Source organism: Podarcis gaigeae (genome assembly GCF_964106915.1).
Source record: "Podarcis gaigeae genome assembly, chromosome: 5".
NCBI lineage: Eukaryota > Metazoa > Chordata > Lepidosauria > Squamata > Lacertidae > Podarcis > Podarcis gaigeae.
Window position 1 is genome coordinate 97,838,722 of NC_139681.1, and position 15,655 is coordinate 97,854,376.

The window sequence follows — 15,655 nt, forward strand, 5'->3', positions numbered from 1 at the left end:
CGTTTGTATGTTTTGTATTTTGATGATGTTGTGCAGGATGACACTTGTTGCATTGCAGGTTCTAACAAAAGTTTGCATGCAGAATGTATTCACGATTTTCATCGAAAATTTGGTCATTTGCATTTTGAGGCAGTATCTAAAATGCCTGCCTTGGTTGAAGGTATGACAATTAAACCCTGCAGGTACCACATGAAGTGCAAGGCATGCGCAGCAAACAAGGTGAAAATGGCTGCGAGAGGTAAGGTGTCTAGTAGGCAAGCTACAGAACCATACCAGGTTGTTCATGCTGATTTGGTTGGACCACTAGCGCCCTCTTTGGGTGGAAACAGGTACTTCATGGTTCTCATTGATGCATTTTCTAGGTATATTTATGTGTACAATCTCAAGCAGAAATCAGAGGCTTTTCCAAGGTTCAAGGAATTCTGTGCTTGGTTGGGAAATGTGCATGGTAAGAAGGTAAAGACTCTTTTCAGTGATCGCGGGGGAGAATTCACTTCTCAGCAGTTTGAAGCTTTTCTGACTGAGAAAGGAATTCAACACGATTTGTCTAGTCCTCGCTCGCCATGGCAGAATGGACTTGCGGAACGAGCAAATCAGACATTGCTTCAAGGGTTAAAAACCTTGCTGCATGATGCCAATCTTCCAGAGAGTTATTGGGCCGAAGCTCTCTCATGTTTCACTTACAGTTATAATCGCAGGTTATCTTCAGCGATTGGTTGTACCCCCTATGAGAAGATGTTTGGCAAGAAGCCATACATCAAACACATGAAAATTTTTGGTTCTGACATGTGGGTTCACTCACCACAAAGCTCCAAGTTAGACAAGCGTGGATTGCATGGTATCTTTCTAGGTTATCAGAAAGGGTCTTACAGAATAATGATGACTGACTCTAAGGAAATTAAGCTCACAAGAAGTGTTGAGTACAATGCCAAGTGGGGGGAGAATGTGGGAATTTTCCAATGTTATCCTGATGACAGTGATGAAACTGAGGATAGTCAAAAGCAACCGCAACAACCCACACCCACTGATGAAGGTTCTGATTCTGAGTCTGAAACTGAATCGGGTGATTCAGAGGATTTCAAGAGTGCGAAAGCCTCTATGCGACCCTCTGAAAGCTCTGATCAAGAATTGGAGGAACCATTGTTCACAATAGGTCACTTTTCTCCTAAGAAGGAAGAGGAGAGTGTTGAAGACTTAAGGCTAATTCGCAGGTCACAGAGAGCAACAAAAGGCAGACCTCCAAAGAGATTTGCTGATGAGTTTGCTAAGATAGCAGTAACAGCTGTTAAAAGCTCCAAGAAGGTGTTTGAACCTTCAAGTTTCCAAGAAATCCAGGATTTGGATTCAAAGGAAGCTGAGCCATGGTTAAATGCCATGAAGGCTGAGCTTGATTCCTTGGAAAGGAACAAAACATGGGACCTTGTTCCAGTAGTTCCAGGAATGAAACTGCTTGGAAGCAAATGGGTCTTCAAAGCGAAGACTGATCAAAATGGCAAGATAGTCAGACACAAAGCCAGATTGGTAGCCAGAGGTTTTGCACAAGTACCAGGTGAAGACTATCACGAGACCTACTCACCCACCGTGAGGTATGAGAGCATTAGGCTTATGCTCAAGCTAGCTGCAGAAGAAAATCTACACATTAGTCACCATGATGTGAATACAGCTTTTCTGTACGGATCTCTAGATGAATCACTTTATATGCTTCCACCTGATGGCGTACAGGTAAAACAGGGATTTGTTTGTGCTCTGAAGAAGTCCCTTTATGGTCTCAAACAAAGTGCACGGTGTTGGCACACAAAACTCACTGAAGTATTGTTTTCTCTAGGTTTTAAGCAAGGGAAAGCTGATCCATGCGTATTTGTCAAAGAGGAGGGGCAAAAGAAACTGTATTGTTTGTTTTATGTTGATGATCTTTTATTCTTTTGGAAGGATGTCACAATGTACAATAATGCCCTAGCTCAATTGAAAGAGCACTTTGACATGAAAGATCTTGGTGAGGTAAACAACTACCTATCTCTGGAAATAGAGAGAGATCAAGATGGTAACATCATAGTACACCAGTCACGTAAAATTGCTGATGTGTTAAGCAAACTAAACCTGATGGATGCTAACCCTGTAGACACACCGATGACAACAGGTTATCAGGTAGATGACACTGGAGAAGCATTTTCTGATACTACACTGTACAGAAGTGTGCTAGGCAAGCTAAACTTCATTGCCAGATGTTCAAGACCTGACATTGCTGTTAGCTGTAATTTGCTAAGCAGACAAGTCAACAATCCTACTGTTAAGGATTGGAAAGCTCTAAAACACATAGCGCGGTATTTGAAAGGCACTATGCATTACAGACTGAGATTTAACAATCAGAAGTCTGGTGGTCTTGAGATATTTGCAGATGCAAGTTTTGGAAGTGACACTACAGACAGGAAAAGTACGTCTGGAGTTTGCTATAAGTACAATCAGGGTCTATTTGATTGGTCATGCAAGAAGCAAACAACAGTTAGCTTAAGTACTTGTGAAGCTGAACTGAATGCACTGTCTTATTCACTTAAGGATTGTGAATGGTTGTTACAATTGTGCAAAGACATGAAAATTCCTGTCAAATGTCCAATCCAGGTTTACCAGGACAACAAAGCATGTTTGGCTTTGCTGAATTCTGAAGGTTGTAAGCAAAGCACGAAGCACTTGCAATTGAAGTTGCAACATGCTAGGGAACGTATTCAAAAGGGACTCGTAACGGTGTCCTATATGCCAGGTAGTGAAATCCCTGCTGATGTATTGTCCAAGATTGTATCAAGGGATCAACACAGTACCTATGTGCAGAAGTTGGGTTTGTACTGATATTGTACGAACACGCTGCCCAGTGATGTTCACAGAAAGGGGGAGGATGTTGGTTTCTGCTTCCTTCACTGAGCAGCGAAGTGCTTGTCACAAGACAATGTTTACATTCCACAGTCAAGTGCTGTTGGGTTTTCTCACGGGAAAGGAGACTGGATGTGACGTACACTGGTTTCCTGTTTTTCACTGTTCTTTGCAGTTCAGTGTTGTTCTCTCCGTGCTTTAGAGGAGAGAGGATGCCTTTCTCTGCTCCGGCAGAGGGAAGATGTTTTTCTGTAAATTACCAGCTTTGAAGTGTAAATAAAGTAATATAGAGCATGTTGGCACGTACTTTTCATCATTCCGCTGTGCACTGGACACTGCTTTTCTCCAACACACATAACACCGGTCTTGAAAGACCTACATTGGCTCCCAGTATGCTTCCGAGCACAATTCAAAATGTTGGTGCTGACCTTTAAAGCCCTAAACGGCCTCCGTCCAGTATATCTGAAGGAGCATCTCCACCCCCATCGTTCTACCCGGACACTGAGGTCCAGCACCGAGGGCTTTCTGGCGGTTCCCTCACTGCAAGAAGCCAAGTTACAGGGAACCAGGCAGAGGGCCTTCTCAGTGGTGGCACCCGCCCTGTGGAATGCCCTCCCACCAGATGTCAAAGAGAAGAACAACTACCAGACTATTAGAAGACATCTGAAGTCAGCCCTGTTTAGGGAAGCTTTTAATGTTTGATGTATTACAGTATTTTAATATTTTTTTGGAAGCTGCCCAGAGTGGCTGGGGAAGCCCAGCCAGATAGACGGGGTATAAATAATAAATTACTATTATTAAAGCCACCCAAGCTGGTGGCTATCTCTGACCCTTGTGGCAGGGAGTTCCATAGTTTAACTGTGCACTGCCTGTCCTGAATCTTCCAACATTCAGCTTCGCTCACGAGTTCTAGTATTAGGAGAGAGGGAGGAAAGCTCTTCTCAATCCACGGCACAAAGAAAGGCAATCTCAAGGGGTGCTTACAGGGCAAAAGCTCGAGCAAGCAAGCCAAGCCACACATTACAGAGGGGCAATGCACCGAGTCACTAGCCAACATGACCTTAGGAATATAGGCAGCTGATCCTTCTAACTCTGACTGGCAGCAGCCCTCCAGGGAGCCATTCCCAGCCCTACCCAGAGATGCTGCAAACCTGGGGTTTCTGCATCCAAACAGACGCTTCAGCGCTGAGCGACCTGCATCCCTTCCCCACCTGGCTGGGGAACAGGGGGAAATTCCTCCCTGACTCAAAGCAAGGGTGGCAACCAGCCAAACAGTCCGAGATAAAAGCCATTCACTGAGTCACCATTCCAGTAAGAAATTTACGGTTTGCAACCCTGTGACATCGGCTGCCTTTCACGGTGGAATTTCCTGATGCTTCCGAGGGAAAAGTTCCAGAATGGGCAGGAACAAGAGAATCAGCGCAAGCGGGAGGCACACTTTCCATGATTTCTGTGAGCTGACACTGAATATTCTGAAAACAGGCTCTTCACCCCACTTTTCAAGCCCTTTTCTCACCATATATATATATTTACTTTTTTTTTAACTAAGCTATGTAGAACATTCAGAAAGTGAGAAAAGTCAGAAAGCACCAGGAGCTCCAAACACAGGATACACCCAACATTATACCACGGCAGGGTGAACAGACCAGGCAAGTCACATTTCGCAAACTATCTGCAGACAACGTGAAAATCAAATAACGCTCCGCTTTTCTGTTTGTTACAGGACTTGAATGGCAAGGCAATGAAATGTATTCTGCTAAGGGTTGTAGCTTCTCAGACCCACTCCCAAATTTTAAATGATATATTATTATGGCAGACTCACCTCAGGAACAGAGGAACAACGTTTCGGTAAAAGTATGAGAGCCAAGCTGTTCAAGATACCGAGATAATCCCTCTGCCATGAGATGGAATAGCTCAGTTGGTAGAGTAAAGGTAAAGGTAAAGGGACCCCTGACCATTAGGTCCAGTTGTGGCCGACTCTGGGGTTGCGGTGCTCATCTCACTTTACTGGCCGAGGGAGCCGGCGTACAGCTTCCGGGTCATGTGGCCAGCATGACCAAGCCGCTTCTGGCGAACCAGAGCAGCACACAGAAACACCATTTACCTTCCCGCCAGAGCGGTACCTATTTATCTACTTGCACTTTGAGGTGCTTTCAAACTGCTAGGTTGGCAGGAGCTGGGACCGAGCAACGGGAGCTCACCTCGTTGTGGGGATTCGAACCGCCGACCTTCTGATCGGCAAGTCCTAGGCTCTGTGGTTTAACTCACAGCACCACCCGTGTCCCACTTGGTAGAGGGTTTGGGTTCGAGACCCATGTTGGGCGAAAGTTTCCTGCATTGCAGGGGGTTGGACTAGATGACCCTAAAGGTCCCTTCCAACTTTAAAATTCTAAAATTCTATATACCTCATTGCTCTCACCAAGTAGTTTATTTTTTTAATTGCAAAAATATTTATATATTGGCGTTCATTTAAAAAAAACCCACAGAGATGTTTACAACAGTTATACATGAAACCATATACGAGTCTGTTCCGGGAGTCTGTTCAACTTCCGAAAACGTTAGAATTCCAAGGCGCAGCTTCTGATTGGCTGCAGGAGCTTCCTGCAGCCAATCAGAAGCCGCGTCGTAAATTTGGCTTCTGAAAAACGTTCGTAAACCGAAACACTCACTTCTGGGTTTGCGGCGCTCGGGAGCCAAAACGTTCTGAGTCGCAAGGCGTTCCAGAACCAAGGTACGACTGTACTATGGAAATATGCATCCTTAATTGACTGATGGGACAAGGAAAATATCAGCAGCTGCTTTAAAGTTCGAAATACATTGGAAACTTCCCCACTGAAGAAGCTTGCAGTGATTCGAAACCCAGAGAATCCTGCGAACTGTAGTTTGGCAACGGTTTGGGGAATTGTCGTTCTGAGAGAGGATAAACTACAGTTTCCAGGATTTTTCTCCAGGTGCTTTAAGTGTGCTCTAAACCACAGAGCCTAGGACTTGCCGATCAGAAGGTCGGCGGTTTGAATCCCCGCGATGGGGTGATAGCCCGTTGCTCGGTCCCTGCTCCTGCCAACCTAGCAGTTCGAAAGCACGTCAAAGTGCAAGTAGATAAATAGGTCCCACTCTGGCGGGAAGGTGAACGGTGTTTCTGTGCGCTGCTCTGGTTCGCCAGAAGCGGCTTAGTCATGCTGGCCACAGGACCCAGAAGCTGTACACCGGCTCCCTCGGCCAATAAAGCGAGATGAGCGCCACAACCCCAGAGTCGGCCACGACTGGACCTAATGGTCAGGGGCCCTTTAACTATATGGAGTGTGCACAGCCACACAGTCTTATGTTTTGCTTTCGGCGTGCCACCTTTGCTCCATTCCTCGTTGCCCCGAGTGTGAGACTGTTAACCCAGAACTGAGCCGCTCCGTGTTCACAAGGGAGGAGGGGCCGGCCCTGCCTCTCGCTGCCGCCCTCCCGTCCTCCACGCTGAGTAATAAGTTGGCACAGAAAGACGACTCATCGAGAAGGTAAACAGGAAAGGGGGTGAGCCAGCCCTGATTGCAAGCCGGTGACTCACTAGGTAACTTCAGGAGACAGCCGTTCTCCAGCCTGCACTGTTAGCAGCCAGAGAGCACCTGCTCGGAGTTCCGGCCGCAGCAAAAGCACAGCGTGGCCGTGTTAACCTGTGGAACTCCCTGCCACAACGGCCACCAACTTGGACGGCTTCCCATTGGGGCGGGATGCTCTCCTGATGTTCTTGTGGAAACTCCAGGTCCAGAACCAGTCTATCTAAATTTCTCGTGTTTTTTTAGGAGCATTGTGTCACTGTGGGAACAGGATCCTGGCCTCTTCTTTGGCCTGATCCTGCTGCTTCAGGGATCGTTTTATGGTCTTCTGCCCGCTAGGGAACTTCTCCTGAACACCCAAGCTCTTGAACAGCTCCCATAGGTTCCCATGAGCTATGACACAACTATTTCTAGAATAAATATTGGGTCTGGTTTCTTTCCTTCTTTTGAGAAACCCATTCATCTCCAGTTTGGTTTAGTGGTTGGAATACTGAGCAGGTTCAAATCACCACTTGGCCAGGAAGCTCAACGCCTCTCAGCCGAACCAAAGTTTTTGATTTGAGTTTCTACTGAAATCAGCCTGCATTTTAATGTTGTGTTTTAATCTTGTTTTAGAGTTGTATTTCAATCAATTGTTTTTATACCTGGTGTTATCCACCCTGAGCCCGGTCTTGGCTGGGGAGGGCGGGATATAAATAAAATTATTATTATTATTATTATTATTATTATTATTATTATTATTATTATTACCTACCTCACAGGGTTGCTGTGAGGATAAAGCTGGGCGTTGGTGGTGCAGGGACAGAGTCATATAGCCCCCATCTTGAGCTCCTGGGATAGATATCTAACAACCAACCAAGTCCGGTTCATTGGCATTTACGTCAAGAGATTATGCAGAGTTTTAAAACTAGATCGTATGCTCAAAACCTTTCTATGCGAGGGGGAAATCTGCCATGGAGGAAGTTAGCTTTTTAAGCAGTGCAGTCACGTTGCTAGTGAGGGTGATTCATGCCCACAGAGGAGGGGTCCCTGAAAAGAGTGCAAAGTCACCTGCAGCGCTTAGTCACCGGGAGTTTGCTCTGCATGGGTGGTTCTAAGCACACGAGCATGAACCGAGAGCAGCCGAGCTCAGAGCAATCCTGAGCGTCAACCCAATCCAACACGGTTCTGTGCTGCTTTTTAAAAGGGCTTCTACGTTTTCCACTGGGCTGTGTGCTTTCACGAACAAACGGTCGGACTTAATTCAGTTGTTAACCATTCCCCTCTTAAGATGCCGCAGTTCCCCTGGGGAATCTGATTAAGCCTCTCTGCTTCAGCTCAGACTCACTGTTGCTTTGCTCAGTAGTCATAAAATCATGGAGCTGTAGAGATGAAGGGGACCCCCCAAAGGCCATCTAGTCTGACCCCCTGAAACGCAGGAACCACAGCTGGAAAACATCAACCTCTCCAATGCAATCCAATCCTCCTTATTTACGGTGCTGGAGAGCCCAGGCGGCTATTGAAAGGTTTGGATTCTTTATTTTATTTTATTGCTTATAAAAGCCCCTTTGGCGCTAATTCTGCATTCCCTGTTCCCCGTGGCTGCAAGGGAGGAAAAGAGAGTGGAGAGCGCCATAGCCGGAGCCGGAACCAAATAGCCTTATACTGAGTCAGACCCTTGGTCCATCTACCTCAATACTGTCTGCTCTGACTGGCAGCAGCTGTCGAGGAGTGCAGGCAGGGAGTCTTCTGCTGCCCCACCTCTGAACGCCAGTCCTTCCTATGAAAACAACGTAAGATCCTAGTCCTCACGGAGGCTTTGTTTAAATGTGAGCACAGTGACTCAGACCATTGGTCCACCTAGTGTTGCCCACACGGGCTGGCAGCAGCGGCTCCCAGGATTTCAGGCAGCGAGCCTCTCCCAGCCCTACCTGGAAACGGTGCCAGTGGTTGACCTTCTGCATGCAAAGCAGGTGTGCTCTGCGGCTGAGCTATGGTCACTCCCACAAAAAAGGGCCGAATTCGGCAGGCAGGGCAATGGGGTCTGCTGGTCCAGGTGTTGCAGGATCTCAGTGCATAGCTGTCAACTTACAGATTTGAAAATAAGGGACCAGCAGCCTCAAAAATAAGGGATCAGCAGCCAAAATAAGGGATTTTCCCAGCACTGGTACGTTCAACTTCTGAGCCCCTCCGAGCCAAAGGCAGAAAGCCCAGCCAGCAGCCAAACGAAGCCTCAAGCGGTGGTTCCCACAGCGCAGCAACCCGGCAAAGGGGATGCAGCAAAGAAAACCACCGTCACCTCTCCGCTGGGAAGCGCTGAGCAAAGGCGAGTCCCCAGGCAAGGCGGCCGATTTGATCGGCAGAAGGCATGCAAGCTCCACCCCCCCAGTCGTTCTTAGACTCCTTATTGGGTGAGCAACGTGCCAAGCAACACAGTTGGAGCCTCCCTCCTCCCTGGCCGGCAGGGAGGGAGGGAGAGGAGCTGCTTCCTTTGAAACCCGGGAAATTTAAGGGACATCATCAATAAGGGACAGCAGCGGGACACGGCGCTGGGATAAGGGAGTTTCCCGCCAAATAAGGGACGGTTGACAGCTATGTCTCAGTGCCCATCGTACCTGCTGGCAGGTGTTGATGGGAGCTGCAAGTAGAAGCACTTGAAGGGCGAAAGGCTCCCTGCTTCTGCATTAAACTGTACAGGTGATATGACTGGGAAAGGGGGGGGCACCCTGAGTTCCTTAGAAGGCAGGGCAGGAAGCGCATTTGATTAATTAGAAACTGCAACAACAACAATAAGAGCTGGAGACAAGAGGGAACAAGAGACGTTAAGAGCACAGCCAGATGGAGACACGTCAGGCAGACAATGACCCGAAGCACATTATATAATCGAGAACTGATACACCGGGCAGATTAATCACCGGAGCTCTTGTGCGCTCCTGCTCATCTCTACATCTGCGAAACTGCACCACCAGTTCCAAATAGGCTCCAAATCTGGGGTTCTTGGCAGATGGGGCCCTGAAAAAGGCCAGGGCTCTTGTAGTTTATACCCACTAACTGGCAGGCCTGGTTAAATGCAGTTTTCCCTCTGCTTAAAAACCTCCAATGGATGAGTTCCCACCATCTTCCGAGGGAGCCCATTCCACTCTCGAACGGCTCTTGCAGTCAGAAAGATCTTGCTAATGTTTCATATCTGAATCTCCTTTCTTGCAACTTGAAGCCATGGGTTCGAGTCCTACCTTCCGGAGCAGGAGAAAACAAGCTTTCCCCATCTTCCATTTGACAGCCCTTGAGATATGTGAATATGGCTCTCCTATCTCCTCTCAGTCTCCTCTTTTCCAGGCTAAACATACCCATTTCCTTCAACCGCTCCTCATCAGGCTTGGTTTCCAGACCCCTGATTATCTTGGTCCCCCTCCTCTGCACACCTTCCACTTTGTCGATACCCTCCTTAAATTGTGCTGCCCAGAACGGGAAACAGGACTCCAGGTGGGGTCTCACCAAGGCAGAATTTGGTGAGGCTCTGGGGTTTGCGTGAGAGAGATGGACGGATCGTGGTTCGGTGATAGAACAGGCTCCATCTCTAGAATTGGCACGTGGGGCTGGGAAAGACCCCCTGCCTGAACCCCTGGAGAGATACTGCCAGTCAGGGTAGGCCATACTGAGCTAGATGGACCCAACAGGCAGCTTCATATATTCAATTCTCTGCATCTCCAATTAAAGGGTTTCGTGTTTGGAGACCCCTCTGCCTGTTAGAAGAGACAAAACGAGGCAAGATGACTTCAGCGGCAAGATGACCAAGGCTGAACCGTGGTGTGTGGGTTTTTTTAGCCTTAATGTGCTTAAACTTCGGACTCCTGAACTCTTTGCACCCATCTCTCATCCTCTGGCAGGGCTGCAAGGAAATCGGAAACCATCTCTTTCACTTTCCAACCGGGCCTGGGTGGAATGTAGAAGCCAGGATGGTGGTTAATGTACAAGCCGGGATCATTATTCCTGCATTCCAGGGGGTTGGGCTAGATCAGGGGTCGGCAACCTAAGGCCCATGGGCCAAAGGTGGCCCACGGGGGTCCTTTAACCGGCCCCCAAGCCACCCCCGAACCGAGCCGCCTGCTTAGTGAGTGCAGGGACTCGCTTCCGCGGTGCTGGAAATCGCATCTGCGCAGATGCAGACACTGGAATCGATCCGGCGCACGGAGGGTCCTCCGCTGGAGTGAACCAGCCCAAGCGAGGTAAACCTTGCCAACCCTTGACCTAGGTGACCCCCTGGGGTCCCTCTACAAATAATAATAATAATAATAATAATAATAATAATAATAATAATAATAATAATTTATACCCCGCCCATCTGGCTGAGTTTCCCCTGTCACTCTGGGCGGCTTCCAATCAAGTGTTAAAAGCAAAACAGCATAAAATATTAAAAACTTCCCAAAACAGGGCTGCCTTCAGATGTCTTTTAATGACAAGATAGCTGCTAATTCTATGCTTCTATCAACCACAGTTCGATCCCGGCTTATTCTGAACCAATCTGAGTGTAAACTAGGCAAAGTTTCCAAGGGGGCCTCTGGTTAGCTGAAAAGCGAAAGCTCTCCCATCGTGCCGCCCCCAAGGCTCAGCCGAGGACTAAATGCAAAAGAAGTGATGTATTTTCTCTTAAAGGGACGTGGGTGGTGCTGTGGGTTAAACCACAGAGCCTAGGACTTGCCGATCCGAAGGTCGGCGGTTTGAATCCCCGCAATGGGGTGAGCTCCCGTTGCTCGGTCCCAGCTCCTGCCAACCTAGCAGTTTGAAAGCATGCCAGTGCAATTAGATAAATAGGTACCACTCCGGTGGGAAGGTAAACGCCGTTTCTGTGCGCTGCTCTGGTTCGCCAGAAGCGGCTTAGTCATGCTGGCCACATGACCCGGAAGCTGTACGCTGGCTCCCTCGGCCAATAAAGCGAGATGAGTGCCGCAACCCCAGAGTCGGTCACGACTGGACCTAATGGTCAGGGGTCCCTTTACCCTTTACCTTATCTGCTCTTAAGGGCAGCCAAACAGCGGACAGCAGACCGGACAAGACTGGCACGTGAGCTTCCTGGCAGATTCTGCACCAGGTCAGTTAATGGAAGAGGAGCTGCCCGCTAGTTATTTTCCCCGCTTCAGACAGTCTTAAGCCAACTCTTGCCTGCATTTGCAGGCAAGGCGAGCAGGAGACCAGGGCAGGGTGCAAATGGGCATGCGCACTTCGTGCTTCCTAGAGCTGCAACTCAGGGCGCAGGACAGCTGCCTTACATGGAGAACGTCCCAGGTTCAATCCCCAATTGTCAGGTCAGGTTGAGAAAGAAGTCCTGGAGAACTGCTGCCAGTCCGTGCGGGCAATACTGACCTATAGTCTGACACACAGGATAAGGCAGCTTCCTATGTCTTAAACCAACAACATGCAAAGGAAGTCCACTTAAAAGAAAAAACAAAGCGTTCAAAGATCGTCTCGCATTTGAATCAGAGAATTGCAGAGTTGGAAGGGGCCCCCAAAGGTCATCCAGTCCAACCCGCTGGAATGCAGGAATCTCAGCTAAAGCATTTGGTCTGAGCGTCACAAATTAATTCTCCATTTCCCCGCCGCCCGAGCAATGGGTTGGGGTGGCAAACAGATGGGTTGAGCCAAGGCAGGGCTGGCGTCAATAAAGCGGCATGGCGGAACTGGAACCCGCAACCCCTGCTTCCAAAGCGTGCTTGCCTGCCTTGCAGAGCAACGTCCACCAGCAAAGCGACGGCTGGGTAAACCAGCAGCGAAACCTTGTGCATGTGCAGCCCCATGAGGAGAGGCTTGCCAAAGGGGGGCACCCAACTCCTCCAGAAGGCCTGTTCTCAAAGGGGGCAACCGGACGCCCCGATGGGAAACCCCAAAGCAGGACCCGAGTGCGAGAGCAGCAGCTCTCACTGCCTCCGGTGGTGCAGTGCAGTTCCACCCACCCACCGGCCTCGGTTTCCCCTCCCTGGCAGAGGCATCACCTGCGCTGGGTCTCCCCGGGAGAAATCCACGCCGGATCCTCAGGCGAGCCTCCCAGCCGGCAGGTAAGCCGGAGTCTCTCCCCACCGCGTCCCGAGTGTGAGAGAGAGGCAGGGAGGAAGGGCTGTTTATGTGCTCAGCCCTGTCACTCAGCAGGGCCGTGACGTAATGCTCAGCGCTACGCCCTCGTCGCTGGCTCTGGTTGCCAGCCAACTCCCTGCAATTAAGGCTGCCCAGCCCAGGAGCAAGAGTCACCGAGAGGCAGGCGGCAGCGAAAGCCGGTCCCTGCAGACACACCGTCCCGCCCTGGCCCACGGCCGCTGCTCCGAGGGGGAGACGGACCGAGCCTGCAGCTGGGCAATGGAGTCAGCCGCAGAGGGGCAGGAAAGGGGCTCAACCTCTGTGTTTCGTCCTTCCGCTGGCATTCCGTTGCCAGTCTGAATGGTAGAGTTGGGAGGGAACCCCCCAAAGATCATCCAGTCCAACCCGCTAGAATGCAGCAATCACAGCTAAAGATTTACCGGCAACCTCTGCTTAAAAACCTCCAAGGAAGGAGATTCTACCAGCTGACAAGAGATTCCATTCCCCTATTGAACAACTCTTGCTGTCAGTTCTTCCTGATGTTTAGTCAGACTCTCCTTTCTTATAACTTGAAGCCACGGGTTCGAGTCCTACCCTCCGGAGCAGGAGAAAACAAGCTTGTTCCCTCTTGCACGAGATATTTGAAGATGGCTCTCATATCTCCTCTCGGTTTCCTCTTTCCCAGGCTAAACATGCCCAGCTCCTTCAACTCTTCCTCATCAGGCTCGGTTTCCAGACCCTTGATCATCTTTGTGGCCCTGCTCTGCACACCTTCCAGTTTGTCAACATCCTCCTTAAACTGTGGTGCCCAGAACTGGACACGGGACTCCAGGTGGGCGTCTGAGCAAGGCAGATGTACTGGACCACAAATCCCATCAGCGGGGGCTGATGGGAGGGGCAGACCAAGAGCATCTCCTCCAGCTGGCAGAGGAGGCAGCCCTAGGTGCTCAGCAAACTCTTGGTCTAGTTATCTCCCACTTGGGCTACTGCAATGCGTTCTACGTGGGGCTACCTTTGAAGGAGACCCGGAAACTGCAATTAATCCAGAATGCAGCAGCTAGATTGGTGACTGGGAGCGGCCGCCAGGACCACATAACACCGGTCCTGAGAGATCTGCATTGGCTCCCAGTATGTTTCCGAGCACAATTCAAAGTGTTGGTGCTGACCTTTAAAGCCCTAAACGGCCTTGGTCCTGTATACCCGAAGGAGCATCTCCACCCCCATCATTCAGCCCGGACATTGAGATCCAGCGCCGAGGGCCTTCTGGCGGTTCCCTCATTGCGAGAAGTGAGGCTACAGGGAACCAGACAGAGGGCCTTCTCGGTAGTGGCACCCGCCCTGTGGAACGCCCTCCCACCAGATGTGAAGGAAATAAGCAGCTATCCTATCTTTAAAAGACATCTGAAGGCAGCCCAGTTCAAGGAAGTTTTTAATATTTAACACTGTACTGTTTTTAACATTTGATTGTGAGCCGCCCAGAGTAGCTGGGGAAACTCAGCCAGATGGGCGGGGTATAAATAATAAATTATTATTATTATTATTATTATTATTATTATTATTATTATTAGGAAGAAAGAGACCTGTTCCTAGTCCTGCCCCCCTGATATCCTTGCCACTGAATCACAGAACAGCAGAGTTGGAAGGGAACCCTAGAGTCATCTAGTCGAACCCCTGGCAACGCAGGAATCAATCTGGAGATGCCAGGACTGGTACACACAGCGAGTCCTGGAGAATGGAAACCCGATGGGTCCCTCCCAAAAAATCTCAGCCCACTCCCCTCAAATCCAAATACATCAAAAGCGCCCCCCCCCGCATAGTATTTATACAACTCTCTCATTGTCCTTTTCTCTAAAAATCCTGTTCTTACAATGGCCATCCCAGTGCCCGTGGGACACCCACCTCCAGGGTTGCCTGGCATCCAGATGGATAGGGGTGCCCCCTTCGCCCCTTCCTGCTTCTTCTCATGCCAGGCTGCTGCCAACCTGGGCAGGACAATCGCCACTTTCGGAAAACCCTTCTGCGGTTGCCAGGTCTTGTGGGGAAACCGTCCCAGGGTAGCCAGCCAGCCAGCCTGCCGGTGCCGTCTCCTCTGCGGGCATGAGGATCAGGTGAGCGTGGGTGGCAGGGAGTGGCAGCCAGAGCAGGGGCGTGCGAGAGAACGTGGCTCGCTGAGCACTGGAGGGTACGCAAGCCAAGGCAGAAATCACACTCCGGGGAAAGGAGTGACTCAGAGAGGGGCCCTGGCAAGGGAGGCCGGCCGCTCCAGAGCCCGGGCGGCACTGCTTTGGCATGGCACACAGGCTGGCAAAGGGCAGGGCACCGTCACGGACTCGTAGGGTTAGGAGGGACCTCATGGGGTCATCTAGTCCAACCCGCTACAATGGAGGAATCACGGGTGAGGAACCCCTGGCAGATGGCTGCCCAATCTCTGCTAAAATGCCTCCGAAGAACCCCACATAGAATAATCCCAGCCACACCAAGCTTCAGCAAATGAAGCCTTTCTGAGCATCCCGTCCACAAAGCTTTATGTATTAATTCATTCTATGTATTCCATAAAATTATGTACCACTTGATTGTAAATCATCACACACACACACACACACACACACACACACACACACAGCTGAAAGCCGTCTACGAAAAAAGATAAGGCAATAAGATAGCCCATGTGAAGAAGTTAACAGCGATAACGTCAGACTTTCGAAAAGTTAAAGCAACACTAGACTAGTAAAAGTAAAGAGACCCCTGACCATTAGGTCCAGTCATGGCCGACTTTGGGGCTGCAGCGCTCATCTCGCTTTATTGGCCAAGGGAACCGGCGTACAGCTTCCGGGTCATGTGGTCAGCATGACAAAGCTGCTTCTGGCGAACCAGAGCAGCACACGGAAATGCCGTTTACCCTCCTGCTGGAGTGGTACCTATTTATCTACTTGCACTTTGACGTGCTTTCGAAGTGCTAGGTTGGCAGGAGCAGGGACCGAGCAACGGGAGCTCACCCCGTCGCGGGGATTCAAACCGCCTACCTTCCGATCGGCAAGTCCTAGGCTCTGTGGTTTAACCCACAGTGCCACCCGCATCCCTAGCACTAGACTAAAAACCTATTTAAACTCGCACCCAGTTTCTAAGCATCTGCGTCGGCCAGGATCCCTGCCCCTGACTCCAGGGGGGAGCAGAAAGACCCTCCCAGCTAAGAAAAACCAAAT

General features: G+C 49.8%; 1 protein-coding gene across 10 annotated transcripts in view; it reads right to left on the reverse strand.

Moving 5' to 3' along the window:
• The window catches only part of TNK2 (tyrosine kinase non receptor 2), a 115,546-nt gene that overhangs the window by 21,727 nt on the left and 78,164 nt on the right, over nt 1-15,655 (reverse strand). The window lies entirely within an intron of this gene.